Genomic DNA, 20,188 nt, shown 5'->3' on the forward strand with positions numbered 1-20,188 from the left:
GCACACACACACACACACACACACACACACACACACACACTATGCAAACTCCAAGCTGGTCACACCCTCCACACAGAGAGAAAGTTTTTTTCTTGCTGCATCCAACACACACACACACACACACTATGACTTCACTCACACATCAAACAGTCCAGACTAAGCGTGCGATTGGTCTAGACACAGATGTGTACGCGTGAGAGAGAGGGTGTCGCAGAGTGTCACAGTAAGGAGAGCGAGGGACGGAGAGAGACGGCAGGAATGCAGGAGACCACACCCATATCTGCAGTCATGTGACCAGAGTGGAAAAAGGAAATCCCCACACTGCAGAGTGAAGAGGAGGCGTGGACTCACTGAAAGCACACATCTCTGTTTGGTGTTAAAGGTGATACAATAAGGACGATTATAAAGGTTCAACACCTGAAAGTCCATCAACATTTATACATTTATCTACTGGCTTTATTCAGCGTCGACTTTGCTCCAAGAGCTGCAAAAACAGATGAGTCATCTAAAGTCAGGGGCCTGCTCCACTGGATGATTACTTTACTCACACAAAGCTCCCTGTGATGGAATTTTGATTACCTGCATTAAAGAAGTGAGTCTGAGTCATTACACTTCATCTATTCAGGGGGACAGGCAGAAATGTGCAAAGAGCAGCATGAACACACATCCAAACTTCATGCTTTAATGCAAAAAGCTCATTCCTGGGATTCCTGACTGACCGAGTGGATGAGTGGATGAGTTGGACAGCCTCACTGGGGCCCCTCGGCCCATTGTGCAGTGGGTGGGTTTATAATGTTAACTGTGCATCGGATTACTTTAATGTTTCAGCTGTTAAATGCAGTTTCTTCTGGGCTGCAGAATGGTGGTTAGGAATGCTGCAAAGTGAATTAAAGCATAAAGAGGACTGGTGGAGCGGACATGACACCATCAACGCCTTCGGGTCTGGAGCAGCGCGGAGAACAGACTCTGTAACACATCCTGAGCGGCACAGACGGGGCAGCAGTTGTTCATCTGTGCAGACTCAGTGTTGCGGATGTGAGGACACAGAGGGAAGAACCAAGGAGTTTATTTCCCACTTCCAGCATGAAAACAAAGTAACGTATGCTGTGCCAGCGGGGGAGAACCGAATCACAACTGGCTTCTTTCAGATACACTTATTATGATGTGAGTGGATGGGTTTCTGCACTACAGTTGTGCTTAAAGTTGTCTGAGTGCTGGTTTGAGATGCAGCAGCTTTGATTCGGGAGAATGCAGAAGTCCAGCTGACATCTGCAAACACAGGAAGGAGCGAGCAGATTCCAGCAGTGACATCCGGTGGCTCTATGGATACACACACGCCCTTCTTGTCCTTCACGCCATTTTCAGAGAAGACAATCTGAGACAAACAAAGCAGCAGAATCTGGACAGCCTCCAGAAATGCAATAATCCTGTTTTCAGCCTGATGCTCCGAGGCCCAGTTTGTTCATCACTGTCCTGATCCACGCTGATCATGACCCAGATGCACTGAGGCGGACCTGCAGCAGCATGTGAGCACATGTGAAAACAGATCAGACCAAACCGATGTTCCAGCGCCCAACTACACGAAGAGCAGATCGAGTACAGAATTATTTCCTCCTTTTAGAAAGAAAGCAAAGCTGTACGGTGACAATGTGACCAAACAATAGAAGCCGGGCTCTAAAACTGGCCAGGGCGGGGCGAGGAGGGTTAGAGGAAAGAGCAGAAGCAGAAAAAGTTTCATTTCAACAAGTAAGCACATGTAGGACTGACTGGATTTACAGTCGGCTCCATATGAACACAGGTTTCTTAGTTCTGAGGTTTCTTAGTTCTGAGGTTTCTTAGTTCTGAGGTTTCTTAGTTCTGAGGTTTCTTAGTTCTGAGGTTTCTTAGTTCTGAGGTTTCTTAGTTCTGAGGTTTCTACATGACGCGCTGTGGAAAAGTCTTGCTTAAAACAATGAATGTGAAATAAAAGCCAACCTTTAACAGACCTGGGACCTAAACTACTGACTGTGGCCTCCATTTAAAGGAAGTATTCACTCCAGTCAACATATCTGGAGTTTGTGTTTCTACAGACTGATAAGCAGCAGTCAGCAGGTCTCATAGTTCCACTGCGACACATGGGGGGGGGGCATGTTTACTGTAAACACCTCCCGACTCCAAATGACTTTCTGATGCCTCCAGTAACCTGCCTACAGTTACCCCCCCCCCCCTCCCCCGCCATAAAAACTACGTTTTTTTGGTAAATTTATCAACAACAAATATGAGGATCTGAGAACCAAACCTCTGAGAGGTCCCTGTTGGCTCCTGTTGGCTCCTGTGGACAGTAAACAGACAGAAAATGATGGTAACTCATGACCTTCAGAGACGTGCACGTCTGCCACAATGTGTTAAATTAACCTGAAATCTACAAGACTGAAAAACCTCAGCAGATATTTCCAAACCAACCAGTAATGAAATGTCAGGCAGAAACAGCCTCAGAAATAAATGGAAATGTGTCAGTTATTAATTCATTTTTCCATCAACATTAATGTCTGTGTGTGTGTGGGGGTGGGGGGGGGGGGGGTGGGGGGGGGTCCCATGACCCAAATTCATTAATAATGCTTTGACATGTAGCAACAATTTAACTGCTAAAGGTACAAAATATAACAATAGTGGCGTCTCCGTTCCCACAGCATGAAAAGGTTTAGTCAGTGTTTCATTAGCTCAATAATAAACCAGATTAAGCCGTTTCATTTGAAATAGTCATTATAAACATTAGGTTCTTTGGGACCACAGCTCATTATTGGAGGAAACACACCTTACTCGTACCCTAGAACTCTCATTGCTGTTCGCTCCTACCAAAGATAAAGTGCCTTTGCAGCATGAGGCAGCCTGTGTAGTAAATTAACTACTTTTATATGGTCCTGTTAGCCATTCAAAGCTTTCCCACTACAGGCCACATTCACAGCACCTCTCTCAATGTATTCCTGCTTTTTCTTCTCCATCCTACACACCGAACAGAGGAAAAATGGGGTTCAGATCTTAGACATGTTTCCAGGGAAAACCAGGGATCAAACCACAGAGATCTGCTGCAACAGTGACAGTCGGGGTCACTCAGCCTATATGTGACAACATCTCCCAGCAGCCAGCTCGCTGCTCCCAGCTGTGAAGGCAGAGAGAAGAAGTCTGACAGCAGGTCCTTAGAGTAGCTCCAAGTTCTGAACATCACTGACCAGAAGTGCTCATGAAAGTAAAGTGGGTTAAAAAAGCAGCAACATAAAGCCACTGTGTTGTTTCTGTGAGCTTTCTTTACTGGGAGAATGTGAAATATGTTTAAAAGTTGTCAGCATTAATAAAACTTGATGACGGACTTTGTTTTTAGGCCTCAGCTACGTGATATACAGCAGAATCTTTTATATAAAAACTCTCACTTCCTCTAAATCATCATGCAAAACTATGTCCAATCAAACATGAGTTTGGGGCAAGTTGCTCAGCCGCCAGTTACATGAAAACACAGATCGGAGTATAACTCAATTTTTTCATAGGAATGTGAGTATGTTGGCAAAGACTGGAGGTCCTTAAGCTTTGTAGTGCTCTACAACTCATTGGAACTTATGATGAACCACATCCACCAGTTAAAAGAATGGCCATGATCAAATCTGTCCCATAACAATAATTACATTTTCTCATTTACTTAGATAAACATCATATTACAGAAGAAAAAAAGAGCTTTAAACACCATTTAACCTTTCACGTCTCAGCTTAATTTGATTTACAGGACTGTGGAGCTCTTGTATCTGTAGTATTCCCCTCCCGTCTTCCAACAGAGCACCTTGTGACCAAAACCCCATTCATGAAGGAATGGTTTGACCAGTTTGGGGTGTAAGAACCGGACTGGCCTGCAGTGGGCCGTCACATGAACTCCACCCAACGCTTTCAAGGGGAACTGGCAGAACTTTAAAACAGGGTCAATGGTTAAAAAAAGCTCGACACCCATGTTGAGAAACCTGTTTGAAAGCATACTTAGAACCACAGAAGGCGCTCCAGCAGCATAGTTTAGTGTTTAGCGTAGTTTATCACAAGTGTTTGCACAGTTTAAGTCATGAGGTCCCAACACTTGGACACATTTAAAACGCCGGCTGCACCTGTGTGACTGTCCAGCACCTTTGAGACGGAGGGGAAGTGGTGAAATCTTTCGATTTTCACTTGCTGCCTTTGCCTTGTTACTGTAGGTTCAGGTGGTTCATTTTCTCAGGTACACTGGTCAGGAAAGCAAGATAAATTAGCCACTCTGCATCAGATAACAGGGTGGTGTCTTCCTCCCTCGTGTCCATGAATGCCTTGATTTCACTCAGCAAGGAAAGAAAGCGCTGTAGTATCTTCCCCCGACTCAGCCACCTGACCTCGGTGGGGAGGAGGAGATCCCCATGCTGAGACCGCAGTATCAGCCTCAAAAATCCCATATGGGTCGGGCTCTAATTAAAACCCTTTAACAAAAAGCTCAAAGTAAGGAGAAGCCTCAGAAACACACCATGACCCACACATGTTCGTTATTTCCACTCTGACCCGTGTGCTCTTTGAAGGGAAACTCCTTTGAAGCGTGTCAGCATCTGTGCAGCAAAGAGCCTCCAAATTAGCCTTCGCAGCTAACCGGGTCCACGGGGGGAGCCCCAGCTGTGGTCGACACCTCAATGATGACAGCTGCAGACCCAAACCAAAAACCCTCGAGGGATACCGTCAAACTGACAAAATGCTGAGGTTTCTGGTGAACAGATCCTCATTTCCCTCTGACTCACCTTCATTTTCTCCTTTAGCATCAACAACAGGCTTTAAGAGGCACTGAAAGACCAAATGAGCAGTGAGCTACTGTCTGCTCAAAGAGCTCAAAGAAACCTTACCTGCATGGATTAGTCACACAATGTGCTCCGATCCAATGGGTCGCATGTAAAAGATAAACTTATATCCTAATACAGCAGCAAAAAACTACTTCAATTTACGACACCGTCTACCTGCTCAGGAGCTCTGTTCTGGCAGCCAGTCCAGTTTGGTATCCATGCAAGTCCCTGCCAAGCATGTCGAGAAGCAACACGCTTCAAGCTTTTCCTTCACTGAATAAACCACAAATCTTCCCACAACAGTCGTAAAGCTTTACGCACTCCCTGAAAGGTTTGCCTTTCAGCTCCATTTTAAACTGAGATTCTGGGCCTCCAGACCCGGTGGAACGCTAAGATTTAAAGCTGAATCCTTACTTCTGGAAGAAGTCTATTGAAAACAATTTGATAAAAATGCACAACAGTGGAAGAAGAAAAAGGCACAGAGGCCCACCAGCTGTGAAGCTTGATAGGACGGCAGCACTGAAGCAGTTTTTCAAAGCACAGGTCTCAGACTTTAAGGTCAGGAGACACAAAGCACAGGAAAAGACCCACAGAACTGACCTCAACATGATGCTGTGGCTCGACCCGAAGAGGGTCAAAGGATCCCTGAAATACTGACAAACTGAAAGAGTTGTACCCGTGTGAGGCTTCTGCTGCTGAACAAGCTTCTGTTATTGAATTCATGTTCCTTCCACAGGACTTCTGTGGCTCCATTTCTTTGTCCTGCTCAAACCGACTCTGGATATCTGCTTTTAAACCAATGTTTTCCAACTCTGCGTCTGACAGCAGAACGCAGAGCTCCTTTCATCTGTTTGGAAGACAGCATTTTGTTTTGGCATGGCCTTTAGATGTCTGAGATCAGTCTGCTCATCTCAGCTCTTAGGTGGATTAGCACATGTTGTTAAGCTTTTACTGCACCGGCCCACTCAAACACACAAAAACGGGACAAAAGAAAAGCCAGATCAAGTCAATTTCAGCAGAACACAGTAAATACTTGCATTGAGCTGAAATAAGAACAGAAATAAATACATAAATGAAATGGAAGTAGATAAGAAAGAGACAGCCCCACACCTCAGACACACTTTCAAAGCCCAGAAGCTCCCTGAGCCAGTCCACTGGGAGCACAGGAAGACATTACCAGCTTCCTGTTCTGGAAGCTGCAAGTCACAGCGTTTATGGTGCTTATCAACAGGGAAATGTTAGCAATCAGTTTCTTTCCTTCCTTCTTGATTCCAAAGGCTGCACCAGTCTTTTTGAGTCCCTGCTTCATAATGTATCATTACACAACCGACAGTAACTCCAGAAACTCAAAGAGTCTGCATCCTGCTGTCAGTCACCATCAGCACCAACTACTGCCAACAGCTGAGAGGGAAGTCCTGCTCCTGCAGGAGGGCAACAAATGTGATGATGTCATGCTCCATCAGCAGCAACAGCTGCTTCAGACCACATCTCACTGCTGTTACTTTGTCAATGGGAGCTGCAGACGGCACGTTTCACCTGTCTGGAGTGTGGCGGCTGAAAAAGCAGCAACCAGCCTTTCAGCATTTTGTAAATGTAGCGACAACAGTGATGCAGCAAGGCCTCGTGGTCCGGTGTGAGCGTAAAGCTGCTGTGGAGCGGGAATAAAAGACAACACGGGACTTCTCATGTGCACGCTTGTATGGGGCAGGCTGCTGAACTCACCTCGATCAGCTATCTGGAAGGTTTTTTTTTTACATTTGGAGTTTGAGAATGTGAACTGAACAGGTTCCTCAGAGCAACATGCTGCTGCATCCTCCATTTGATGTGAATATAAAGTAAGTTAATGAGTGTGAAAGCAGCACAAAAATAGTGTTCATGTGACCAAAACTAAGTCAGAGAAAGACTCGACACACGTAGAAAAAATAAAGCCTGTCAAGTCAAGCCCAGGGAAGAAAAAAAAAAGGGTAGACACCATTTTGGGACAAAAATACCATGAGCTGTGACACCAATGAGGTCACTGACCACACACACACACACACACACACGTAAAGGTTTGTGGCAAAAGAAAGCACAACATGGCTGCAATGCGGCGGGCATCACTTCCTTCGCTCTTCACAGCGCAAGCGTCCTGGAACACATTTTGCTAAATTAAACCCCCCCCCCCCCCCCCCCCCCACCCCCCCACACACACACACGGTGCTCAGGTAAAAAACAAAAAGCACATCTGGCCAGCTGCTGCGCTCAGGTCTACATCAGAAAAGAAGAAGTCCACATGATGACAATTATTCATCAACAAAATCCATTCAGCTCTGCCTCCGGAGACTTGGATTAAGATGGAGGAGCATCTGTGACTGATCGTCTTGACAACAACAACCAGCAGGCCGACAGCAGCTTGCCGTCCATACAGCGCCGAACCCAAACTGGGCGGTTCAGACAGAAAACACCCTTCTGTAACTGTATGGAGGAACCTTCATTAGTTCCCCTAATCATTTTGTATGACATATGACACACTTTTGGGTATATTGGTTAGTTTCCACTGCTTTCTGCTCACCTTGTGGATGGTTTTTTCTTCACTAAATCATACGTTCTTAGTATGGCTGAAAGATTGATCTTCAAATCAAAACAAAGATTATTTTCAAGATGCTGCAAAAGAAATAAATGTAATCTATTCTTTAAAGTGTTGCATGCTGTGCATGAAGCTGCGATCAATCATTTTGCTGGTGTTCATCACAGAAGACTTTTTGGGGCATTTTATGGCTTTATGAGACATTAGAGGTATGGCAGGAAATGGGGGGGGGGTGTAGAGGATGTTGTGGTTCATGGTCAGTGACTTGAACTCACTTATTAAAGTATTTAATCAGCCTTCACCACATCCAACTTTTGGTTTGAGAAGCATTGATAAAGTCTGTCCCGCTGCTGTGTTTTTGATGATGGATACAACTTGCATCATGTGTTAAATAGAGCAGAGACATAAGAAAAAAAGGTCATTTTAGAGGAGGAAACTGATTTTGCATAGAAAAACGACTGCCTTATTTCTCGTTTTCACAGTAAACAGGAATAAAAAGCACTTTCTCACAGTTACTCCACACTCTGCCGAGTCCCAATCAGCTGTATGGAACACTATAGGTTTGCCATTGTGCTGTGAAACAGGCCTAACAACAATCAGCCTGTTGCCGTCCTCTGCAGTGAAGCAGCGCATTACTCAGCCTCAGATGGCTGTTGGTGGAGCATCTTGTGACTGAGAGCAGAATGGAAAAAAATCCTCACAGTCTGCTGTTTGTTGGGCTGAGGACCAGTGGGACAATGTGTCAGCCTGTACAGTTATTTTTCACAAAACCCAGGAATGTTTGGTGTCAGAGAGTGGAGAGCATGTGAATGCAGACAACACAAGCTGCCATTGATGTGAATGAGTAGGACGAGTGTATAACAGTCCAATCAGGAAGCAGCTGAAGGCATGATGGTCGAATTCACAGGAGGAATGCGATGTAAGGGGGAGAAACAGGAAACATTTAGCACAGTATGATGGCTCAGGAATCAAATTTAAAGCTAGAATAAAGTGATGACTAATGATTAGGTACGCTGATCATTTTAGAAGTGAACAGAGGATTCAGACATCAATTAGCCCATTCCATTCATATTTAATCAGTGGGTTACATTCCAGTTACCTCCTGTTCAAACACCAGAGATACGCTGAATCCCAACCAGACAAGCAGGCTATGCATCTGATTATGGCAAAAAGTTAAAGCACACAACTCTTTAGTGACTTGAAAACCTGAACTGTCCATGAAAGAGATCGATAGGAGGGGCCACAGCGTCAGACAGAAGCTGAGGGTCTGAGGGTTTATCATCAGGAGAATACGATCTTACTAAACAACACTTCAATATGTTCACAAGAGAAACGGCTTCCAAATAACTGAAGCCCTTTAGTTTGCACAGAGAGAGGAAGCTGTGCCTTTTCTGTACGCCTCCAACAACCTGACACAGTCAAACACAGAGTCAGAGACATGTTCTGTATGGACACACACCTCCAGGTGGTTTTTACTCAGAAATTAAAAGCCACTTCGGCTCCACTGAGCACATGATTCCACCCAGAAACATACAGGTCAACAAAGCAAACCTCTGAGTTCAGGAAGAGCTGAGAGTGAACTCAGCCTCTGAGGAAAGCTGAGATTTTTCCAAACAGTGGGAAGCAGCAGATCCCGGCTCCTCTGATGTTTCAATGTTTGAACGGATTTAATCTGGTTCCAGTTTGGTGCATCTTGGCTGTGATGGCGGAGCATGTGGTCCGATCTGAGCTGTGTACACACTGATGAATGACTGTGTGCAGTCAACACAGCCAAAACAGAGCAACACCCAGCTCTCCAACACAAACAGCGCATTCCTCCGCCCCGCCCCACCCCACCCGTCCACAGACCTGGGACACATTGTCAGGGTCTGTCACAGGGTTCCCTGCTGACAGAGCTCTGGGTCACGTTGACATCACACTGACGGGGAAGGACAAAACAAACCACAGCAGGGACTCTGCAGCGTGTGCAGTCTGAGCAGGAACCAGGACTGACCATCAGCAGGGTTTCCCAACTGCACAGCCACCCAAAACCTGACGCAGCGCTTTGCCGACCAGTTCCACCCACATGCTGAAAACAGGAACATGTCCCCACTGCACAGCCAGTGTTGTGATACACAGGGTTTCCACTAAGATCTGCACTGTTCTTGGAAGGTTGGCTGAAACCTGAGTAGACTGAATGCATGTGGCCTCCTTTTTTAAAGATAAACAAGAGAACAGGATAATTTCTAATCCTGCATTTATTATCACATTTAATAAGCAAACACAAGGGGAATCGTGACATTTCTGCTCAAAAATAACAAACCATTAACTGTGGAGAACATTCAGATTGATGGTGAGAAAAGAATAACTTTGGAAAATAAGTACTCATGTAACAGAAAGATAACTTTAAAACCACCGGCCAAATTCTGCGAGTCTCCCAAAGCAGGCCTGGCCCGTCTCGGCGTGCACTCCACATGAAGGTGTGCAGTGGCATCCCAACGCCGCTGGGGTGGGTGCGTAACAATGTTTCACCGAGCATCAGTGCTCAGTTTCTCCTGCTCTCTCCCAAACATCTCGTCATGTGACAGACGGTCAGACCGCTGCATGGTCCATTTCTGACACGTCCAAACTGGATTTCACCAAAAGCTAGACAGCAAGTGGAGCTTCACACAATCAGAAGTTCAAAAAGTGAACCACATTCAGTTTGATCCTGACTTCTCTGCTGGTTTGAGCCCAAAAACAAAGTCAGTTATGGTTCAGGAAGCAGGCCCTTTAACAAGAACCTTTGACAGCTTAAAAAAGGTTCTGCGGTGAGGAAGCAGCAGATTTCAAAGAGAGGAAGAGCTGACCTGCACCATTTCTCTCCCTCACACACACACACACAGCACCTGTTGGCTATACGAGAACAGGGAAGTGAAATCCTGACTGTTGCCAACACAACATGAGGAAACCATCGAGCCTTCGCTTCCTGTTGGTTCTCAAACTGCCCTCCATCTGCTCACTTCTTCCTCTGACCGCCGCCTCACTCAGTCTCTGAGAGGAGACACTCCCTGACGCACAACCCCCCCACGGTCAGAGCACAGCTCAGATATACACATATATTTTATTATCATTTCTTTTTCATTACACTATGAAGAACAAATGCCTGAAGTTCTGCTCAACATAATCCCACCGAGCACCCACTTAAATTACCAATACCAACAAATACATTGAGATCCTTTGCTTTTAAAGTTTAACCAGTGATGAATCACTAAGTGAAAAAAATGACTTCAGCTCTCTCAAATTATTCTTATACATACACTTCCTCTCTCTTGCAGCATCTTTATTCTGTCATCTTTATCAGCTGTTAAAATGCTGCAGAGGAATGCCAAATAAGCTACACACACACACACAGAGAGGCAGGAGCAGCGACTGTGCACAAACACCAGTCTGAATTACAGTCACTCAGCCCTGGAGCTCAGTCTGTTTATCATACAATATCCAGTGTTACGGAAACTTTAAGGCAGAAAGTTCCATCTGACAGAAACGTGACCGCTGCTGCCAGCGTAGAAGCTGCCCTCTCTGATCATCCAGTTAACCCTTTTATGTATCTGTTGTTTGATCATAGCAACCACAGAAAGTACATAAAGTTTAATGATGCAACAGCGAGTGAGAACGTCCACGGCTGAAATTTCAACGAAACATTGAGAAACCTCCAATTAACTGAGGCTGGCTTCTAAAGAGGTCCAAATCTCAAACTTTAAAGCAAAAATATATGATTTTCCTATTTAAACTGAATGCTGTTTGCTGAATGAGAGCGATGGCTACATTGGTCCATGCAGTACCAGATATCTGGGCTGCATGCTGTGCAGACCTGAAGCAGAACTCGTGTCACGATGCACCGCAGCCTTTGGTTGGGAGGACAGAGGGAATAAAAGAAGCAAACTAACGTTTTTCAGTAGGTTTAAGACATCATTTATAATATTTTCACAGCTATATTCATGATCAGGATTGTTGCAGTTATGAAATTGACCACTTTCATCCAAATAAAGCTGGTTTTTGTGCTAATGTTTGACAGTGAGATGAGAGCACTAATCATATCCCAAACATTTTCAAACTCCCACACAGCAGCTGATTTACTTCCATCCTCGATCATTCATCATCCTGCTGCTGCAGACGGTGTCCAGACAGCGGTAACGTAGTTACACACCACTGCATTTATCCTTCTTGCTGAGCACAGCAGCAGCAGCTAGTTAGGGGGCGGAGCTTAAACTATCAGCTCGTGAGAATGACATTTTTGTACCATTTTTAAATGAGTAATTCGACTGATTTGAAACCTTTTTTTGTTTTCTTACTTGCATACAAAGCAGTAAAAGACAACACACTCCCACATACACATGGCTGGTGTTAAAGTGTGCAGAATCACTATATAAAATATGTGCTGCAGCTGGTAAACCGAGGCAGAAACGATTCTTCATTCGCACAGTTCGGTTCACAAATGGACCTTTTCAGCCGGCCAAAATAGCTGGACTTATCTGGTTCCTTCTAATTTAAAACAATCGTCTCCTTTCAGAAATGTTTTGAGCACTAAAGCCGACGGTCATGTTGTTCTTCAACAGGGCAGCTAAGATCCTTTTTGGTTGCGGTCCAGTTCAGATGTTCTGAACACCAGAGCTGCACACGTTTCAGTTCACTTTTTAACAGCTTCATGGTGTGAACCTTCATTATTTGAATGTGATGCATATTTAATCAACATTTCATATCTACTGCTGCTTATCCAATTTTATGGTTCAAGCCTGTCGATGTCTATTAGGTCACTAATAAAGAGTGTAACGAGCAAACAAATGCAATTACAGGACTGAATTAAATCTTTGACTTGCTTATTTAGAACTTAAGTTACTTGAATGCGATGAAAGCTGAACCTAATCAGATAAAAATGTGACTGCACGGCAAACCTTATCTCACAGCTCAGAATTACGTCCGAGAGCAGAACCAGAAAAAGCTGCCGTTGAACTTTCCTCCTGCTGCACGGGCCTTCGTTTATCACCCAAACCTCCACAGAACACCTGCCAACCCGGACACACGAGCACCGAGGATGCAGCGCTGTGTCAGGAGGACATTCTCACACATTCGCTGCCATCGGCTCCATGTCAGCTGTGAGAAGATTTCAGAACCAGAACCAACCAGAGGAAAGGCCGGCTGTGGTCCAAACCCAAAGCCATGACTCATCTGGAGGTTAAAGGCTTAATGAAGAGGTTAGATCAATGATGCTTTCTCCAGTTAAACTTCCACATCAGGTGAAATATTCTACGTACTTTTTATTCCAATTCTAACTTTGTTTTTCAGAGTAAAGATAATCAGCATTTTAAATCTCTTTAACGCAGGAATAAACTGCACATTCATGACTTAGAAATAAATGACTGCTAACTTCAGGTTACAGCTAAGCTCTTAGTTCCAACTGAAAGTTAATTTCAGCACATTTGACAGATTTTACCCACATGAAAGCCAGAGGAAATAACTTGAGTTGTGTTCTGTGCGCTCATATCTGAGGCAGCATGAAGGACGGCTGCTTCTGATGCAGATTAGCTTGTTGTTCATCTTATTGTTGTTGGAGACAGAGGTCTATTGACTGGACATGTTTGACTCTTTGGGGTGAAAGGCTGCAGCATTCAGCTGACTCTGCATCCTTAAAGAACACATAACAACACGCTGTGAGCTACAATGAAGAGATTCCACCTCGAAGGTACATCAGTGCATGATTACTGTTGCCGTTTGTGGTTCTGTGCACGCTACACCGTGGTCCTCGTGTTGATTCAAGTCAATGTGAAACTGAGAAAACAAGTAAGTGTTAGATCTTGTAGTGATGGGTGGGGTGACCTCTTTCCTGCCACCAGGGACCATAAAATAAAGATGCAGCCCCACAGCTCTATCAAAACCACTAACGCTGGACCATCTGTATCTTAAATGCAGGCCTGAGCTTCCACCAGCTGCACTGCATCCATTAATATTTGATGCAAACTTACATAAGACGAAGTGTGAGCTGCCGGATCGGGCTCAGATGCAGGGATTCCATCTTCAGAGGGGTTCCCTATTTGCAGGCTCTGTGCAAAGCAAAGCTCTGTGTAAAAGCAGCTGTGAGTGATACCAGCGGCTACAGGTGGAGGACTGGGTGGTGTCATCCCTATGGCTTAATATCTGAGCAGCACCGTCACACACCATGGAAACGATGCAGATCAATTTAATACCTTTCATTTGTAAATTAACAAATGTCATTATTGGAAATGCTACACTTTACAACTGCGTGTGATTAAATGCTTTGACATAAATTCTTTTATAAGATTATTTATTCTCTATGTTCATCATGATTCTACTTTTGTAATTAAATCTCAAAACTTCTCCACTGAGTCTTCAGATAATCTGCTCCATCATGATAAAGATCCAACAACTAAAGATTAGTTCAGTTTGAGTTCGTTATGGTCTTAATTAAATATCTGATGTAGGCGGGAAATAAATCCAAACTGACCTTTAGAAATGTTTTAGTTTTGACTGAATAAACCATGAATAAATCATGATAACAGAAAGGAAACCATTGGCTGATTCATCTATATTTTCACCAAACTAATAACTTCTCATACAGACAATCCTCCGTGGCAGAAAACATCCGTTAAACCATAACGAAGAGTGCAGTCATCAGTCTGAGCTGTGAAAACACAAAAATGACTAACGAAAGAAAAGTTTGGTGAAGAACCAAAAGATAAAGTTAGCTCTGTAACAGAAAGTGTAGAATCACAGTGAAGCAGTTCTTTAAAGAGCCACAACAACATGGAACTGAAAGCCAGCGCAGAGGATGAAACGGCATCAGTCACCAACACATGAGATGTGACACGCTCTGCCCCTCAGGGAGCTCAGGAAGCAGCAGGGAATAGATCACACATGATGGTGTGGACTGGAACAGGAAGTGATCTTTCACAACCGTCTGCATTCAGGCACAGACTTACATTCATTAATCAATAAAGTTCAGCTTCATTAAAGAACATGCATTTCACTGAACTTTGTCTAATACCATAAAACAATGTGCTAAAAACTTAGCTGGGCTGGCCCGTGAATAAAGTTCAGTAATAAAGGGAGTAAATCTGCTGCTGAAGCCTCCGAGCCTCCATCAGGTGAACAGAACGCTCAGCATCCGTCACTTCCTGTGCTCAGTCGGACCTCAGCAGCAGTCTGCCTGCATGTAAACGGGACTGAGCTGCTCAGAGGTATACAGAGGATAATACTGATCTGCAGTTTAGAAACGTTGTTTAATCATGATCTGAAGTGCACGTCATAATGTGCAACATCTTTGTGTTTGCACTGGTCCACAGAGGCTCCATCTATCTGGATGATGGAAGCAGTACCCAGAGCAGGCTGCATAGCTGTGAGCCACTTGGAATGTGTTTATACAACACTAGTTTTCTTAAATATACCCCCAGTGAGTGAAGAATGTAAGATGTACCAGACTGCACAGCACAATAAGCTGCAGCTATTTCCCTGTTTTTAAAGCTCTGCAGGGCAGCACAAAGACTCCAGCCAACGCTCAATCACAGCAGCTCCACAAAAGGATTGTGGGAAGTTAAATGAATGTGATCAGGTCAAAGAATCAAAGGCTCATTTGTCCAGATGAGATGCGACATCAGCTCCGAAAGCTGGAAACCTTTACTTTGAAGAAAACAAAGGCCTAAGCCCTGTTGCATCACACGTTAGCTTCTCTGACTGAATTATCAACACATTCATTGCTTGGCTACGTATTCCAAGGTAATAAGCGGTTTCATGGAATCACTCTCTGATTAGTTCATGAGACGATAAACAAAAGAGTGAAAAAAGCCAAAGTGCAGGTTGTGGAGCGATGTTTTCAGTTATGATTGGACATTTGCTGCTTCAGTGCCCTGCAGCCTGAGAACTGAACAGATTTACTGAATCTAAACATACACAAAGCAAAGAACATTAAACAAATGCTCAGAGGTTTGAATAGTTGTTGTTCTAATTTATAATGGCTTATAAACCGTATCCAGTACCGAGGGTGGTCTACCAACAGTTCTTTTCTTACTAAAACAGATGATTGTGTTGTTCCATGACAACACAATCATCTGTTTCTGATTTTTAGAAGATTATTTATTCTTCTCACTGCAATGCAAAGAATAAGCAACTGTATGCAACCAGCAGCTCAGTCTTTTAGGGCAACTGTTCCACACAACATGTTCCAGATTGATCAGAAGTGCAACGTTCACTGCCCAATAAAGCCGGAGCCAAAACTAATTACAGTAAGTGGTTTCTGACTGAATAACTTCCACATAAACCATCTCTCACTGTCAGAGGATTGGCCTAAATGTTGCTTATGCTTAAGTTATAGTGACAACATGTAAATCAACTACCAGATTCATCTTTATGTTTATGTTTATGCATTTAGCAGACGCTTTTATCCAAAGCGACTTACAGATAGGCAGATAGGGTAAGGGGGTCTTGCCTAAGGACCCCTACTGGAGTTTCATGCAGGGGATTTGAACCCAGGTCTCCCACATGAAAGGTGGCAATCATACCACTACACTATCCATATATATCCACTATACAATATCCTCTTTACACATCCATTATCCTGCAACCACTCCCAGCACATAATGGGAAACCAAACCAGTCACAGGACCACAATATATCAGCTAGAACTTAAAGTGATCAGAGCTTTAAAATCAAAGATGGAAGAGTTTGGATTCAAAACGTTTGACATGACGTGCAGCTATATGGAGCTCCTTAAAGAAGTAATGCACCTACTGAACACTGTCGTGATCAAAAACACGGGTTAAGAGCTTTAACTCACAGATTTGTACAGAAAATGTGTGAAAATAGTCAAACTCGGTGGAGCTCCGGGTGATTTGTTCCACCAACAGCCTCAAAAGCCAAAGCTGTTTACAGTGATATAAGAGATCAATCAACTAATCTTTTCAGCTCGAGTTATATCAGATGTGGGCCACCATGCCCGAAGCAAAGACCACTTAACTTTATAAAATAAATTCACTTTTATTAAAATGCACATTATCCTTCAGGGAAGAGGAATAGAGACGTTACTCCACACAGCTTCAGCCATCATTGTAGATATTGTAATCCCAACATTTGCTGACTACAGTCACGATGCTGCAGGATCTGTGTGGTGCGCCACTTCCACAGAAAAGCCCTCTGCATACCGTTAATTACCTGCGCTGAACATCCATCCAGGCATCAAACACGACAACCTGAGAGAACCAAAATCTGGTTGTTTATCAGATTCACATGATGAACAGACCATCTGCTGTTTATGTATATCAGGCAAGTCTCTGAATCCATCAAGATCCAATACGTCACACCAGTGAATCACTAAGTGGAATTTACAAGGACAGAAAAAGCTAATTATCAGAGCTAATGAGTGTCGCTCTGGGGTTCAGAGCAGAGAGCAAAAAGCAGAGTCACTGAGCCGTCACTCCCTTTCCAGTCCCCTCAAATTCAAATAAATAACTTTTCTTGCTTTGAGATTTCCTCTGCAATGACATTCTCTCATGTTGAATTGGGCAGGCGAAAACAGGGGGAGCTATGCCCTCCTTTGGAGGTCACAAGCTGAGGAGGAGTCACCGAGAGCCAAGATGCGGGATCCCCCCTCCTCTCTAACGCAATAAGGCAGGACACACCCAGCCAGAGAAGGGAGGAGGAGATGGATGAAATCAGAGGAGACAAGGAAAAAGCAGAGCCTGTGCTGTTGCTCATCCGCCCATCCTAGCAAATGATGTAAGGACGGTTCTTCATGTGCTAAACTCCCATTAATTAATAAAAAAAACGCACTTGGTAACGATTTTTCCACCCTGGCTGCCGCCAGACTGAGAAACAGGAGCACCATTTACAATGTGAGTGTCAAATGTGGGGAAACCACTCCAACAAGCTTAACATGGTCATCCCGAAGGCTCAGCATTCATGCCAACAATGCGAGGACACCACAGTGATTCCTGAAGTAAACAGAATTAATGTCACAAACAGGCGCAAATAACCGCAGCAACCAGTGCCCGCTGAAAAAAAAATGCCTCGTTTATAATCAAGTTACCAGAGGCCGTGCAATTCACGGGTGGAAAATGGATCTTTCGGTTTCCAAGGGAAGTATCACCCGGATAAGAAAACATTACAGGCAAACTGTTTCCAGACACTCGGAGCCATCCCCAGGCGGAGTGACTCCTGCCTGGCAACCTCTGCAACAGCCGATACGTGCCGCTCCGTCACCCGGGGAGTCCCGTACCAACAGCGCCATTCAGAATGCAGACATTTAAATAACCTCTCCTCTTAAATTGGTGAAAGATTGGACGATTTAAGTCATAAGTACCTACGATGAATCACTCGAAACAACTCTTTAATTCGGCACGCCTCTACGTCAATCAAAATACTTTGTTTTTCAAAAATGGCAACTTTACCAACAGATATGCACCGTGTCTATTGGCTGGAAAAACCTCAAGCGAACACCGCGTGTCCATTTCATAAGTTTGATCAAAATCGAGTGCCTATACCGATAAATTTCGGTCAAGCTGAATTCAAACTGCTGCTACAATGTCATTGTATGTTTTCCCGGACGTTTAGTGCTGTCGAAAAGCGACGTTAACTGCCATTCAGCGGCTGCATTACTCAAAGATTTTTTTCACGGTTGACTGCAGATGAGAAAAAGGCACGTACCGGGGGCTGTAACCTAGCTAACTGTCGGGACGTTTGACAGGGAGAAACGGGAAGATAACCGTGCCTCGGGGTTTCCAAACACAGTGTTGAGCTTAATCTCTAATAAAATACATTGAGACAGATGTTAAAATGCGCCTGAGCGGATTGCCTGTGCGTTCACACCTGTGGATAATCCAAAATGTGCCCCTAGTTGCTAATAACTGGGTGTAAAGGTGAAAAAATATAAGAAAGAAAACAGCCGTTATGAACGTTACCCGGATGCTGAGCAGTGCGGAAAAGTGGGAACACGACTGACTCCTTAAAAACACGTTAAAATTCCACTTTAAACGTCCCCAACAAAGTAAAACGGTTAGTTTTTGGTCTTTCATCCACAAGTGAATTGAGAAAAAGCAGATCCGTGACGAGTAAAGTTTCAAAACCCGGAGATTAGACGTTACCTTCAATCTGCTAATTCTCGTCCAAATCACGTCTTCTGGCTGTGTCGGTACGGCAGGGCAGCGTCTTCATTGGGGTTTGTCCATTTCCCAACAGGGCACCGACTTGACAACTGCAGGGGGTGAAGAAAAAAAACACTGGCAGACCGTGTGGAAGGGAAGGGAAATCTTCAACTTGATTTTGTTCCGACGTTTAAACCAGTTTCTTTGACAGTAATTACATTCTTAGAGGCATCGGTTGTGTTCCCGCAGCGGCAGCCCCGAGGACGGAAAGCAAACCAGATCCAGATCAGTCAGAAATCAATCCTTTAAAAGGAAAATATAAACTCACCCTCCCTCTCCTGGTGAAAAGCAGATCCAGTAAATGAGGGCTGGCGGTGTGTTAGTGTTGCGGAGTGGGTGGGACTCAGTTGGGTCCGACACTGTTAACCTGAACGAGCTCAACCGGAGATATGAAAAAAAATCTCCAACGGTCGGGCAAACGTCTTTGCCTCGCGAGGAGCTGGGCAACTGAGAGTGTTGCGAGCGCGTGAGGGAGACCGCGACCGAGGGAGGGACCGGCCCGGGATTACCCCTTTTTTTTAAGGTGGATCTAAGAATTAATTAGCTAATAAAGCAGAAACATCGGTATGTTTTCGAGCAAATCTGCCCCGGGGCTGCAAATTCAGGCTAGAAACTTATGAGGAAGCAAAATATCAGGAAGCTAACTCCCGCCAAAGGGAGGTAAATCAAAGAATAAGTTTAAGTGTTGTTGATTATTAGCCTACATTAGCCTACTCATGTTAACTGATTTCTATAACATAAGATACAAGAGAGAGGGCTGTGTGAAAATACATTTTAATAACATTTCATGAAATAAATTCGATAAAACATTAGAAAAGTCACTGTCTTATATGTTCATACAGTGTATGTATGCGTGTGTACATGTATAAAGGGAAAAAACAAGGCGAAATTTCAATATTTGAAAATTAAATATATTTTTTTTAAACAGACGTTATTCAGTGTGATCATTTTGGGGGAAAACTATTAAAGTCGTGTGCTACTACTCATTTTATATATATATATATATATATACAGTATACATATATAAATATATTCACAGGAGGACAGGTGCATCCATTTCTTGAAAAAACATTGATTCAAATATAAATGTAAATGCAGAAAGTACATAAGGCTACAACTTATACAAGTCAGTCACTGGTCTGAGCTCCTTTATTCTCCAACACAGCCTGAACCCTCTGAGACGAGCTTTCTGTCATTTCTTTAAGGAGTCTTCAGGAATAGTTCTCCAGGCTTCTTGAAGGACATCCCAAAGCTCTTCTTTGGATGTGGGCTGCCTTTTGTTCCGTTCTCTGTCAGATGATCCCACACTGCTTCAATAATGTTGAGGTCCGGGCTCTGGGGAGGATTCATCCCTCCATAAGACCTGTTGCCACTGATTTTCAGTCCACTTCTTGTGTCATTTGGCACAGCTCAGCCTTTTCTCCCTGTTTCCGATTTCCTTAAGAAAGAGGAAAAAATCCAGCTGTGACCTGACAGCACCTGAGAGATGCATCTGGACCTTCAGCTGATCCATCTACTGTTGGCCCAAGCCTCATCAGAAATGGTCTCCATGGAAGGGTGGCTGTCAAGAAGCCGTTCTTAAGGAAGAGATCCTGTTCATCTGCTGTAGATAGTTTTTTAGGCCTGACACTTCTTCTTTTGTC

At 44.1% G+C, this 20,188-nt stretch overlaps 1 protein-coding gene across 6 annotated transcripts in view; it reads right to left on the reverse strand.

The window, feature by feature from the left end:
• The window catches only part of LOC140302877 (plasma membrane calcium-transporting ATPase 1-like), a 68,283-nt gene extending 49,285 nt beyond the window's left edge, over positions 1 to 18,998 (reverse strand). For 4 of the 6 annotated variants that reach the window (XM_072381399.1, XM_072381396.1, XM_072381400.1 and 1 more), the window contains exons 1-2: positions 18,704 to 18,807; positions 18,486 to 18,595 (exon numbers count right to left, since the gene is read on the reverse strand). The gene's annotated coding sequence lies outside the window, so the exon portion shown is untranslated. The other 2 variants (XM_072381397.1, XM_072381401.1) reach the window with 1 other exon arrangement.
• Positions 18,999 to 20,188: the final 1,190 nt, after the last annotated feature.

The sequence above is a fragment of the Leuresthes tenuis genome, unplaced genomic scaffold (assembly GCF_036924035.1).
Source record: "Leuresthes tenuis unplaced genomic scaffold, fLeuTen1.0.hap1 SCAF_3, whole genome shotgun sequence".
Classification (NCBI taxonomy): Eukaryota; Metazoa; Chordata; class Actinopteri; order Atheriniformes; family Atherinopsidae; genus Leuresthes; species Leuresthes tenuis.